The sequence below is a fragment of the Larus michahellis genome, chromosome 4 (genome assembly GCF_964199755.1).
Source record: "Larus michahellis chromosome 4, bLarMic1.1, whole genome shotgun sequence".
Lineage (NCBI taxonomy): Eukaryota > Metazoa > Chordata > Aves > Charadriiformes > Laridae > Larus > Larus michahellis.
In genome coordinates this window covers 65,359,581-65,370,202 of record NC_133899.1, presented here as the reverse complement: position 1 = coordinate 65,370,202, position 10,622 = coordinate 65,359,581, and the positions used below count along the sequence as shown (strand labels likewise).

General features: G+C 50.7%; 1 protein-coding gene across 1 annotated transcript in view; it reads left to right on the top strand.

Annotated features, from left to right (window-relative positions):
- LTBP2 (latent transforming growth factor beta binding protein 2) overlaps positions 1-10,622 on the top strand; it is a 99,669-nt gene that overhangs the window by 2,179 nt on the left and 86,868 nt on the right. The gene's annotated exons all lie outside the window — the stretch shown is intronic.

The window sequence follows — 10,622 nt, the reverse complement described above, 5'->3', positions numbered from 1 at the left end:
TGCCTTCTCAGCTCAGTGTTCTTTTGGGGCTGTATGGAAGGAATCAAGCTGGTTAGTGCTGTCCATGGGCAAGGGGCCTGTCCAGGTCTTCGGGTATCTCGCTGAGGTCTGCCGCAGGGGGGAGAGGATGGTTCTCCACCTGCAGCCTTTGAGGATGCCTGACTGAACCCAGGACCTGTGAGCTTCTGCGAAGAGGCAGGACTCTGGGCTAAGGCTCGCAGACTTCTGTGAGGTCTCTGCACGGTAGGCTGGAAAATGGGCTGAAGCAGCTGCTAATCATAGAATGGGTTGGGTTGGAAGGGACCTTAAAGATCATCTAGTTCCAACCCCCCTGCCATGGGCAGGGACACCTCCCACTAGACCAGGTTGCTCAAAGCCCCATCCAGCCTCGTCTTGAATGCTTCCAGGGATGGGGCATCCACAAGTTCTCTGGGCAACCTGTTCCAGTGCCTCACCACCCTCACAGTAAAGATTTCTTCCTAATATCTAATCTAAATTTCCCCTCTTTCAGTTTAAAACCATTACCCCCTCGTCCTCTTGCTACACTCCCTGGTAAAGAGTCCCTCCCCATCTCTCCTGTAGACCCTCTTTAGGTACTGGAAAGCTGCTATAACGTCTCCCCGGAGCCTTCTCTTCTCCGGGCTGAATGGCCCAACTCTTTCAGCCTGTCTTCATAGGAGAGGTGTTCTATCCCTCTCATCATCTTTGTGGCCCTCCTCTGGACTCACTCCAACAGGTCCGTGTCCTTGTGCTGAGGACTCCAAAGTTGGACACAGTACTCCAGGTGGGGTCTCACCAGAGCAGAGGGGCAGAATCACTTCCCTTGACCTGCTGGCCATGCTTCTTTTGATGCAGCACGGGATGCGGTTGGCCTTCTGGGCTGTGAGCACACATTGCCGGCTCATGTTGAGCTTCTCATCCACGAACACCCTCAAGTCCTTCTCCTCAGGGCTGCTCTCAATCCATTGTATTTGTGCCTGGGGTTGCTGTGACCCCGGTGCAGGACCTTGCACTTTGCCTGGTTGAACTTCACGAGATTTGCACGGACCGACCTCTTAAGACTGTCTGGGTCCCTCTGTATGGCATCCCTTCCCTCCAGCATGTCGACCACACCACACAGCTTGGTGTCATTGGCAAAATTGCTGAGGATGCACTCGATCCCACTGTCCATATCACCGACAAAGATGTTAAAAAGCACCAGTCCCAGTACTGACCCCTGAGGAACGCCACCCGTCACTGGTTTCCACTTGGACATTGAGCTGTTGACTGCAACCCCTTGAACATGGCCTTCTACCATCCATTAGCCGTGAGAGGTTATGGCACTCCCTGCAGCGTGAGTGGGTGGTTGCATGCTTCCATGGGAGCTCTGTCCATGTGGCTACGTCTGCTCTGGCAAGTGCAGAAGACACAGCTTTCTGCCGGGTAGAGACCATAGCTAAGTTCCCTCTCCCCAGCTGAACTCCCCTCTTGAGTGCCAGAAATGTATTTTAAGGACACTCTTATGTAAATTAATAATGCAGTTAGTGCCATTACTTTTTCATCTCACTGTGTATTACCTGCCTCTTTGAGATGCAGGTATTTTTACCGCTTGTGCTTCACTGTACCATCAAGAGGATTAGACAAAGCCAGGAGAAGAGGGAGCATCTGAGTCTTTGCACCTTTCAGAGTTGTACAAAATGCTTTCGGATTGCAGGGTGGAAACAGCGTACCTGCAAATCTCTACCAACAAACAACGGAGTAATGAGTAAGTTGACAGCTTGTTGCCTTCAGGGGCAATATCCGATTTCTGTAATTCTCTGGGCTTGAGCTGTTTCCAGCCCTGATGAAAAGCATTAAATTTATCATTGTTTCTCCTTGGAGGTTTTTTTTTTTTTTTGGTAGCTTAAGGATTAAAATAATAACTTTAAAGCTTGAGAAGATTTTGCAACGTGATTCTGTGGCCATTAGCATTGCTGCCTGTAGAGCGATGAAAACACTGTTTCCTGGGCTGTATAAAGATTCAGTACATCTTTAGCCAGCGTAGCATTGGCTGGCTGCGTGTCTTGCACCATATAGCTAGGCAGATGTTCTCACCTAGTATGAAAACAGCACCTAGCCCTGATTCTGGTTTACAAACCATGAGCACTAGCTAAAGAAGAGTGCGCAGTGTATGTAAGTCTCAGGGATTCTCTCTGTAGCATTGTGCTGGGTGATGGTATTATTTAGAAGCTCCTTGTGAGAACAAAGTTGTTTTGTGCTGAACTCAGAGGAGACAGAGGTTAGATAAAACAGTGGTGAGTGTTATGAAGAATCCAGAAACTGAAGTTCCGGTGTCCCCTGGAAATCACAGAGGTGGTGAGTCTAGAGCTGCTGGAGTTGGAATCAGGGCACTAAAAGGTGGGTGACTGTCTGCAAACCTGGCATGAGCAAAATGATACACAGCGAGCCATGCGGACATGTCTTTACATGCCACGACCAGTATTACTCGTGGGAAGGTGGCCAAGTTGAGGCTGGAGTTTTCAGAAACACTATCTTGTTTGGGTGCGAAGAAGAGAGCTCAGCTTGCTGGATCACTTTAGCATGAAGTAGGTTCTAAAGTTTCTGCCTGTCTTTGCAGGATGCACGATATGATCTGGCTGCCCACGTTGTCTGTCCTGATCACCAGTTTCTTGTGATGTCGTGGAGAGGGAGTGGTGACAGTGACCTGTTGCTGACTCCACAGCCTCCATTTATCCTGGCACAGAGATGGGGTTGGGAGAGAAAGCATGCCCATGCACTTCATGCTGGAATCCTACACGCCCCAGCTTGCGTCTCCAGCAATAGCAAGGAGTTGCCAGGTGTCTTAGGATCCTTGATTCCATACACGGCCACTTGACCTGAGATGTGTCAAGGTGTGCTGCTTGGGAAACTGGATTTTTGTGCGTTCAGCTCCTCTGTTCAGCTTTCTGTTTGCCTCAGTTGTAGAACTGTGGAGAAGAAATTTCTTCAGATACCTTAACGAGAAAATGGGGAAATGATGCTTGATTTGGATAAGATTTCTTCTTGCTTTCATAGTGTTACGGCTGAGTTGGTCGGTTGGTCCGGGCCATAACTCCTGGTTCCCATAGTGAATTACTATGTTTTGTATGGTTTTGGCTGTTTTGCTACCATCTTGTGTCTGACTGACCTGGCACGTGACAGCAGAAATAGTTTGAACGTGTGATTAGGGGAACTATAAAAGGAAAACACTTATGGGAAATGGCAAACTCCACCAGAACCTCAGCCTCCCTTGGCTTCAGCCTTATGGGGCAGAATCTGAGATTTTAGAATCTTCCCCTTAACCTCTTTCCTTGTTTGTTGTTGATTTTTTTTTTTCATTGAATGCGTGAGAAACCCTAATCTCTGCTCTCCAGAGCATGAAACTTGATTGTAGGAGGGAGGTGTTACTGCATGAATGTGTTCATTTTTAGACACAATTTGCTATAACTTTTTTTGCAGTAAAATGAAACAGCTGTAGCTGAAGTTCACCCAAAATTCCCAATCAGTCGTTTCCAGCTACCCTTCTGCAGGGATGGCGTGCTACAAAGTATGTTGAGGCGTGGGCAATTGCACATGGGGTTGGAAGTGGGGAGTGAGGCGAAAGCCAAACCTCTCAGCCTTGGTATAAAGCTGCAGTGAATACAGATGAAGGAAGCGGAGCTCTTGCACCATATGAGGGATGGAGAAACTGGAATTGGCCTACAGCTGCTCCAGTTTTCTCTGAGGCATGTGAAGGCCAGACTGAGTTTGGGTGGGTTTTGGGGGAGTGACTCTGCAGTGGCCAAGACCAAATTCTTCTCTCCCTCTTGAGGCAATTCTCTGATAAGCTGTGAGAAGTGTGTTGGCCTCTACCCACCCCTTTATTTAGGCATTTATGCTAACATAATTCTGATGGCCTGTAAACTGATGCAAGTTTCTGAGTAATTGTAGAAATCTCATCTCTTAGCAGAAGGAACAGCTGCTTGAGGCTCTCTTGTGCTTCAGTAGCTGAAGTGTGAGGTTGCCTCAAGATGAGATAGTGCCGCTTACAGCAGTGGGTGAAGAAACACAGGGAAAGACAATTCTTTGCAGTCCTCTTGGGGGATGATGGAACCAGGTCCGGGGGGGTTCAGATTTGTCTGGAGAAGCTATTTGCTGTTTAGAGACGAGTTCAGATTTGCGGAGGCCTCTATTGCTGGTGTGGAACAGACTCAAACTTCTACTTAGGGACAATTGGCAGCCCCTTCTCCCTTGTCTATGACTAGAGCAAGAGGTCAGCAGTGGTTTGCAGCCTTCCCTCTCCTAGGTCTTTCTGCTGCATGTCCTCACCCACTGAGAGCAGCTCACTGGGCTGCTGTCACTTATGCTGACTTATGTCTTGTTTCCTTCTGCTCACTCTCTTCATCTTCTGTCCTTTCTCTCCATCTCATTCCCCATCCCAAAGAGCACACAGTCTCTCTCTGTCCGCATGTTTAGCTCCTTGCACAATGGGGCCCTGTTTCAAGGTGAGGGTTCCTAGTGCTACACAATATTGCTATTAAAATTTGAGGGCCTAGTGGTAGATAGCCCTAAGGCTGTCAAGTTGGAAGGACTGGGCAGATGCTGGCTGTTCTGATAATGAATATTTTCCTGTTTAGAAGACTTTCGTGACAGCTCCCTGACTCAGCTCCGTGCCCTGAAGTCTGCTGCCCGACAGTCCTCCGAGCAGAGCCGTGCTGCCCCGGGCTCAGGGATGCTCAAGGTGATGCAGGGCTAAGGGATGCCCAAGGTGCCTCGGTGCAGGGACAGGTAGCAGCAATGTGGCAGCCCTATTCTGCCGACAGAAGGTGACTGTGGCTGGTTGGCCACCAGAGGGGGACCGATAGTCAACTTGAGCTGGTCAGGTTTAAGAGTGGCCAACTTCAGCTTTCTTGAAACCCTGCAGGTTGGGTTACTGTTGTCTGGTTGGTTGTTGTTTTGTTCTTTGGTTCAGCAAACCTCTTAGTCTAGTAAAGGAGCCGGCTGGCAGATTCTCTTGCTGTGTTTCTAACCCCCAAACTGGAACGTTATGAGAAGGGAGCATCTAGGAAGTGTGGTTCTGCACAAGTCCCTCTTGCACCGCACCCCCTTGGCCTTTTGTTCTCCAACAGGCAACACATTTAAAATGCCTGAAAGGAAGCTGGATTTACATATGTATGATTAACCTGCAGCACTCTCTCTCAGGAGACTCAGGACAAATAGCTTAGTAAGAATAATGTGCTTAATATGAACAAACAACAGCAGTAACACTAACCAGATTAGATGTATCCCCTCAGGCTTTGAGACAGATTAGTCATCAGTTTGCCAGGGGAGAGGGAGTTTTAACACCAGGAAAACTTCCTGGACCAGGAAAACAAAATGCAGCTTATGCACAGTGAGAGCTGATATTCTCTTTTTAGGGCTCATTATAACCAAATGGACTGTTTTTATTAACTGCAGGCACCACTGGCCTTTCCAGAGAGCCTGGGGGAGTGGAAGTTGACACAAGCTTGAATGAGTTGTAGTAGATGACTGCAACAGTGCAGCACCTGCAGGGACAGGGGGCGAAAAGGACCCTGTTACCACCATCGGGGGCCAACTGGCCTGAAGTGGTCCCTGCACAGGTAGTGCCTGCCTTGGACACTCTCTGCATTGGGCTGTTTTTGAGTAGAGCTGACTTGGCCCATCTGATCTCGCACTCTGCAGTTAGTGGCTTCAGTGGCCTGTTGGAAGTGTCTTTGGAAGGTGCGCTGGGAATGTCTTTCTAGGATTTGTCTCTGCTGTGGCTCAACCCCTCTGGTTCCTCCTCCTGAGCAGGGCTGAGCTGCAACTGAAGTGCAAAGTGGCAGGGTTTCAGAGGAGCCACATACCACTTGATGCTGCCGTGCCCTGTTCAGACCTGGCAGATCTGCTCCCAGGCAGTGTAAGGAGCAGAGGGAAAGGCACCAGGTCAAACAGCAACAGCAGAGGGAGGAAGGTAGAGAGTCATGAGATTGGTGGTGTTGGATCCGAGAGACATCTTTAGATTCTAGTGCAGAAATGCTTATGGATCAGGAGGCATCTCTCTGGCTGCACTTCTTGTCAGGATTGCTGCTCCTCGGTTCAGGGCTGGAGGTGTAGGATCATGTGAAGATGTAGTCTGTGGCAACCAATAGAGGATCAGCATCCAATACCAGGTTGTGGTGTTGAAGTAGAAGTTTATAAAAGGCCGAAGGGTGCAGAGGAAACACACAGCTTCTCCTGATCCCTTTGTCTTGTCAAATAAGGTCAAAGTGACAGCCAGCAGGGATGGAAAGGCAACAAGCACGTGGCTAATCAAAGCTGTCTGCTCCACAGATGGACTGAGGAAAGCAAAAGCTTTCCTCCCTGTCCTCCTAAGGGCGGATAAAAGTGTGACATGGATATGGATAATGAAAACATCCATGGTTAAATAAGATTTAAAGCAAACAAACCTTCCTGCTTTAGGGCCAAAGCCTGTCCCTGGTGGACAGGAGTTAGAAAGGAGCTTGCTTTCTGCTTCTCATGAAGCTAACCACCGTCTTGTGCAGAATGCTGACCTGGAGGAGTGTTTGGCAGCTGGTGGCCCTAGGCAGGAAGAGGAAGGCAAAATCTGCTTTAATCCTGTCATAGATGTCATGCTAATTAGGGTTGAGCCAATTTAATACTTGAATAAGGAACAGAGAGATCCTTCACAGAACTGGGTGTTAATGGCTTACCAGAAACCCTCTCCCATCTAGGGGAGGGCCACCCTCAGCATCCCGATGGTGCCCGTAAGAGGGGCTGTGCAGAGAAGGGGCTCTCCCTCATGCCCTGTGGTCCCAGCACAGCATCTAGCATGTTCCCAGTGTGTCTATCAATGTAAAGCCCCGCCAAATATGGTGAGAAGTCTTTGACATGTTTCCAGAGCATCTAAGTGTCCGCTGTTAGCCAAATTTCGGAAGCGTTGTTCTGTTCCCTGGATAGCTAATTTCCTTTATACTCCTCTCTGAGCTGTTGGGGGGACGTGAGGTGATGACAAAGCCTGAGCCTGGAAGGGAGCTGTGTTGTGGTGCTGGGTGAGGGAGCCCCACACCTGTGTTCTTACATGTCCTAGAGCTGGCAGACTCACGGCAGGAAGAGTGTGCGCTGCTCTGCGAGGCCAACATCTGCCCTGAACCGTTCTCAAGCCATGAACTCTGCTTGTAGACACAAGCATCTTTTTGTCCTCTGTGGCCTCAGCCTAGCGCAGGTTCGATGAGGAGGGGGTTTGTCTCCTGAAGCCTTAGTGAGCTCCATGGAGAGGTGAATGCAGCTGTGATTTCTTCTCTGCCTCCTCACCTTCCTCCGTCTCCCTGAATCTCATCCTGTTCTCTTCCACTATTGCTCATTCTCTGCTCTGTTTGCCACTGTGGCAGTGGAGAAGACAAAGTGCCATGATTCGCTCTGGCTTGGCCTTCTCCCTTCTCCAGAAACCTGCACAGGCAGAGCTCCCTCCCCAGTTTTCTCTGGCTGCCTCTTGCCTTTCTAATCAGTCATGGTAATTTACCCTGGCACTGTTTGGCAGGGGCCATACCTTGGCATCATGAGCAGCCAGGGTCAGCTGTCAGCCTCTGAGCCATGAGCCTAATGCAACAGAACAGATGTAGGTATTTTTTCCAAGTTTTCTCTGAGCAGCAGGATTAAAGTCTCTGTTCTCAGCTGGGGTCCCCAGTGTAGTCACTTCCCTCTGTGTTACACAACACCCTATTAAGAAGAACAGCACAAACATGTTCATTGGGATCCCTTCCCCCAGCCCTAGAAGGCCAAAGAACAAAGGCGAGGGAGGTTTCCAAAGGCTGAGAAGCTGCCTGTTTGGTCCAGGAGCCCTCAGATAATCCTACCCAGGCATCCCCCTGTGAAAGAGCCCCCTCCCCACCCTGCTCAGCTCCTCATTCTTGTGATGCCAGGGGTAAGAGGGAACATGGCGGGGGTGTGGGTAAAAGAGCAGTCAAACAAAAGGGAGTGAGGAGAAAACCCCAAGGGGTGTCTCGGTGCCAGCAAGGAAGATGGGGTTAGGGTGTGATCCACGGTCCAGGCAAACGTTCTTGCTTGAATTCAAAGGTGTCATGCCCTGAAAAGGCTTGGGTGGTTTCTGATGGCTGCAAAAGTAGTGAGGGAGCTTGCTGGAAAGAGGGAGGCAGTGTGCTCTCCTCAGCCGATCCTGAAGTGGCTGGCCGCAGCAAGGGACTTGGCGAGCCGGAGAGGGCTTCCCCAGCAGACCAAAGGGAGCAGTTGAGTCCATGTGAGCACACACGATGACCTGCTGCCTCTGCTCATCAATTACTTGCTTTAATGACAAAAGACCATAAATGAACAAGGGAGTTAATTAGGTCCACAATGAGCCAGGTTTGGAGGCCTGCAGGGCTGAGACGTCTGGAGCAGGTTCAAAGGCGCAGGGGGAGGAGAAGGCCCTGGAGCTCTGTGTAGCAAACAAAGGTGCTGCTGGTTCCCCACCTCGGGGAGCGCCGTGAAAAACCATCTCTGACCAAGAGGGATGGTCCCCAGGAGGGGGGAGAGACCAGCTCCTGTCAGCATCTGTTTTTTCAGGCCCCTGAGGAAGGACTTAAACAGCTTGTTAATTCACTCCTTTGTCCAGCTGCAGACCCTTTGTCATTGCAAGCCGGCCTCCAGGGCGGCATGTGCAGTTGTGAGACAGCTCCCGTGGCCCTGGTACTCTCCATGCGCTGGATGATCCAGTGAGCCCTTGGCGGAGCTGGAGGGCATGTTGCAGCTGTCTGGCCCGTCTCTAGTAAAATGCTCGCAGCAGGTCCCTTCCATCTGCTTTGGCCCAAGAGTGACCCTTGCAAATCTCCTCTCCCCTGCAGTCGCCTCAGCAGATGGTGGGAAGGCAGATGGAAAGAGGGAAATCTCCGAAGCTGTAGCAATAGAAAGGTCTGACCCCATGGTACCTCTCACCCCACCATCCACAGGTGTTGGGTTCTTGCAGTGCCACCTAACCCCATTAGCCTTGTCCTCTGTGTCCCTTCTTCCACCACCACGAGCACCTCCTGCTCCCTTCTCTGGACCTCAGTGGAGGCGCTGGATGGCATCCAGCTGGAAGAGAGCCTGCCCCAGCTCCGCGAGCATAGTAGGAAGGGGCATCTGCACGATGAGGGGAGCTCACAGCACGGCAAAAGCAGAGGAATGCTTGCGCTCTAGATGATGTGTTGATGGGGTCTTCGAGCCTGAGTTTGGGGGTGCGGGGTGTTCAGTTGTGGTGAATCACTGCAAACCACTTTGGGCAGCTGGTCTCTTGACTTCCCCACACACACACACACTCTCTGGATGCATAAAGTCTGCTTTGGGAGGGGGGCAGAGGGTCCTTTCCTTACCTGTAATTTTAACAGACTGCAGGAATTAGAGGAGGTGGAAGGGTGCCCTTGGCCCACGCTGGAGGAAGTTTCAGCTCAGCAGGGGTGTTTGGGACAGCTGAGTTGTGTACTGCCCGCCAGGCTGCACCAGCTGCTCTGGAGTCAGGACTCAAACCACATCCAGACTTGGTCCCTGTTCCAGACTTTTTCTTCACCTCATTTGTTAGCGGCTTCGAATGCAAATTCTGTGGCCGGTACGTGGAGACCTGGCTGACTTGCAGGGCTCCTGTCCAGCTGCCCTGGTTCGATCCTCCTCCCTGACGGGCCTGGCTGGATGCGAGCGCTGCAAAGGTCTCAGAGGGAATGTGCGGGGTATCCAGGTTACGGTGTTCAGTGCTGTTGCCCTTCCTCTCCAGGTGACAAGAGTTGTTGACTCGGACAGAGGACAGGCTCTTCCCAAACACAAGTGAGACAGATGTGTCCAGGTAGAACACAGAGGTGCAAGGTTTGTCTTGCAGAGGCAGTTCACCCCCTCCTTGCATTATGTACGATGCAGACAGCTCATAAGAGACAACCCTTCCTCCTGCAAAATAGCTTGTGCAGGCAGTGTGGACAAAGAGCAAGAAACAGCCTGAAAAGGAATAGCAGGATGGTGGAGAGAAGCTTGGAAAGGTCGCCAGGCCTGCAAATGCAAAGATGTCTAGGGGCCATGTAGAGGGGCTCCACTGTAATGTTTGGTACCATGCCCAGCCTGAAGCTCTAGCACCATTTAGTAGGCTGGACCAGCTTTGGCCTCGGTCTTGTTTGGCTTGATGGAAGCAGTTGTCATCATGTCCCGAGTACAGTATCATTGTCACTCTTTAATTCCTCCAATGAGGTGTTGCAAACAGATACACATGTGTTGTAGCCATACTTTGCATTTGGATTTGCCTCTGGGGACTGGCAGCGATAAGTGTTAAGAGCTGTTTAGATCCCAAACTGTTGCGTTTCTGAACTGGTTTTTAGCTAGAGCAGAAGACACAAGGCTGGGGAAGAGGCTGCTTCCCCCACCAGAAGCATTCTGCTGGGCTGGGGAAGGATCTCGAACTGGTGATGCCCTCCAAGCAGCTGGGGTTAATGGCCAGGCTAAGGTTATTGCTAGTGTTACCTGACAACTGCTAATTGGGTTTGCCCTTGTTCACTGCCTGCCCCTGCGGTTTTGCCTGGCAGCTGCAGGGGCAGGCCTGGGTCTGTGGAGGCAGGTCCCCCATGGAAAGAAGCTGCTGTGATTAATGACCAGCGATGAATGAGAGGGGAAGGGAAAGGAGGAGAAAGCTGCCA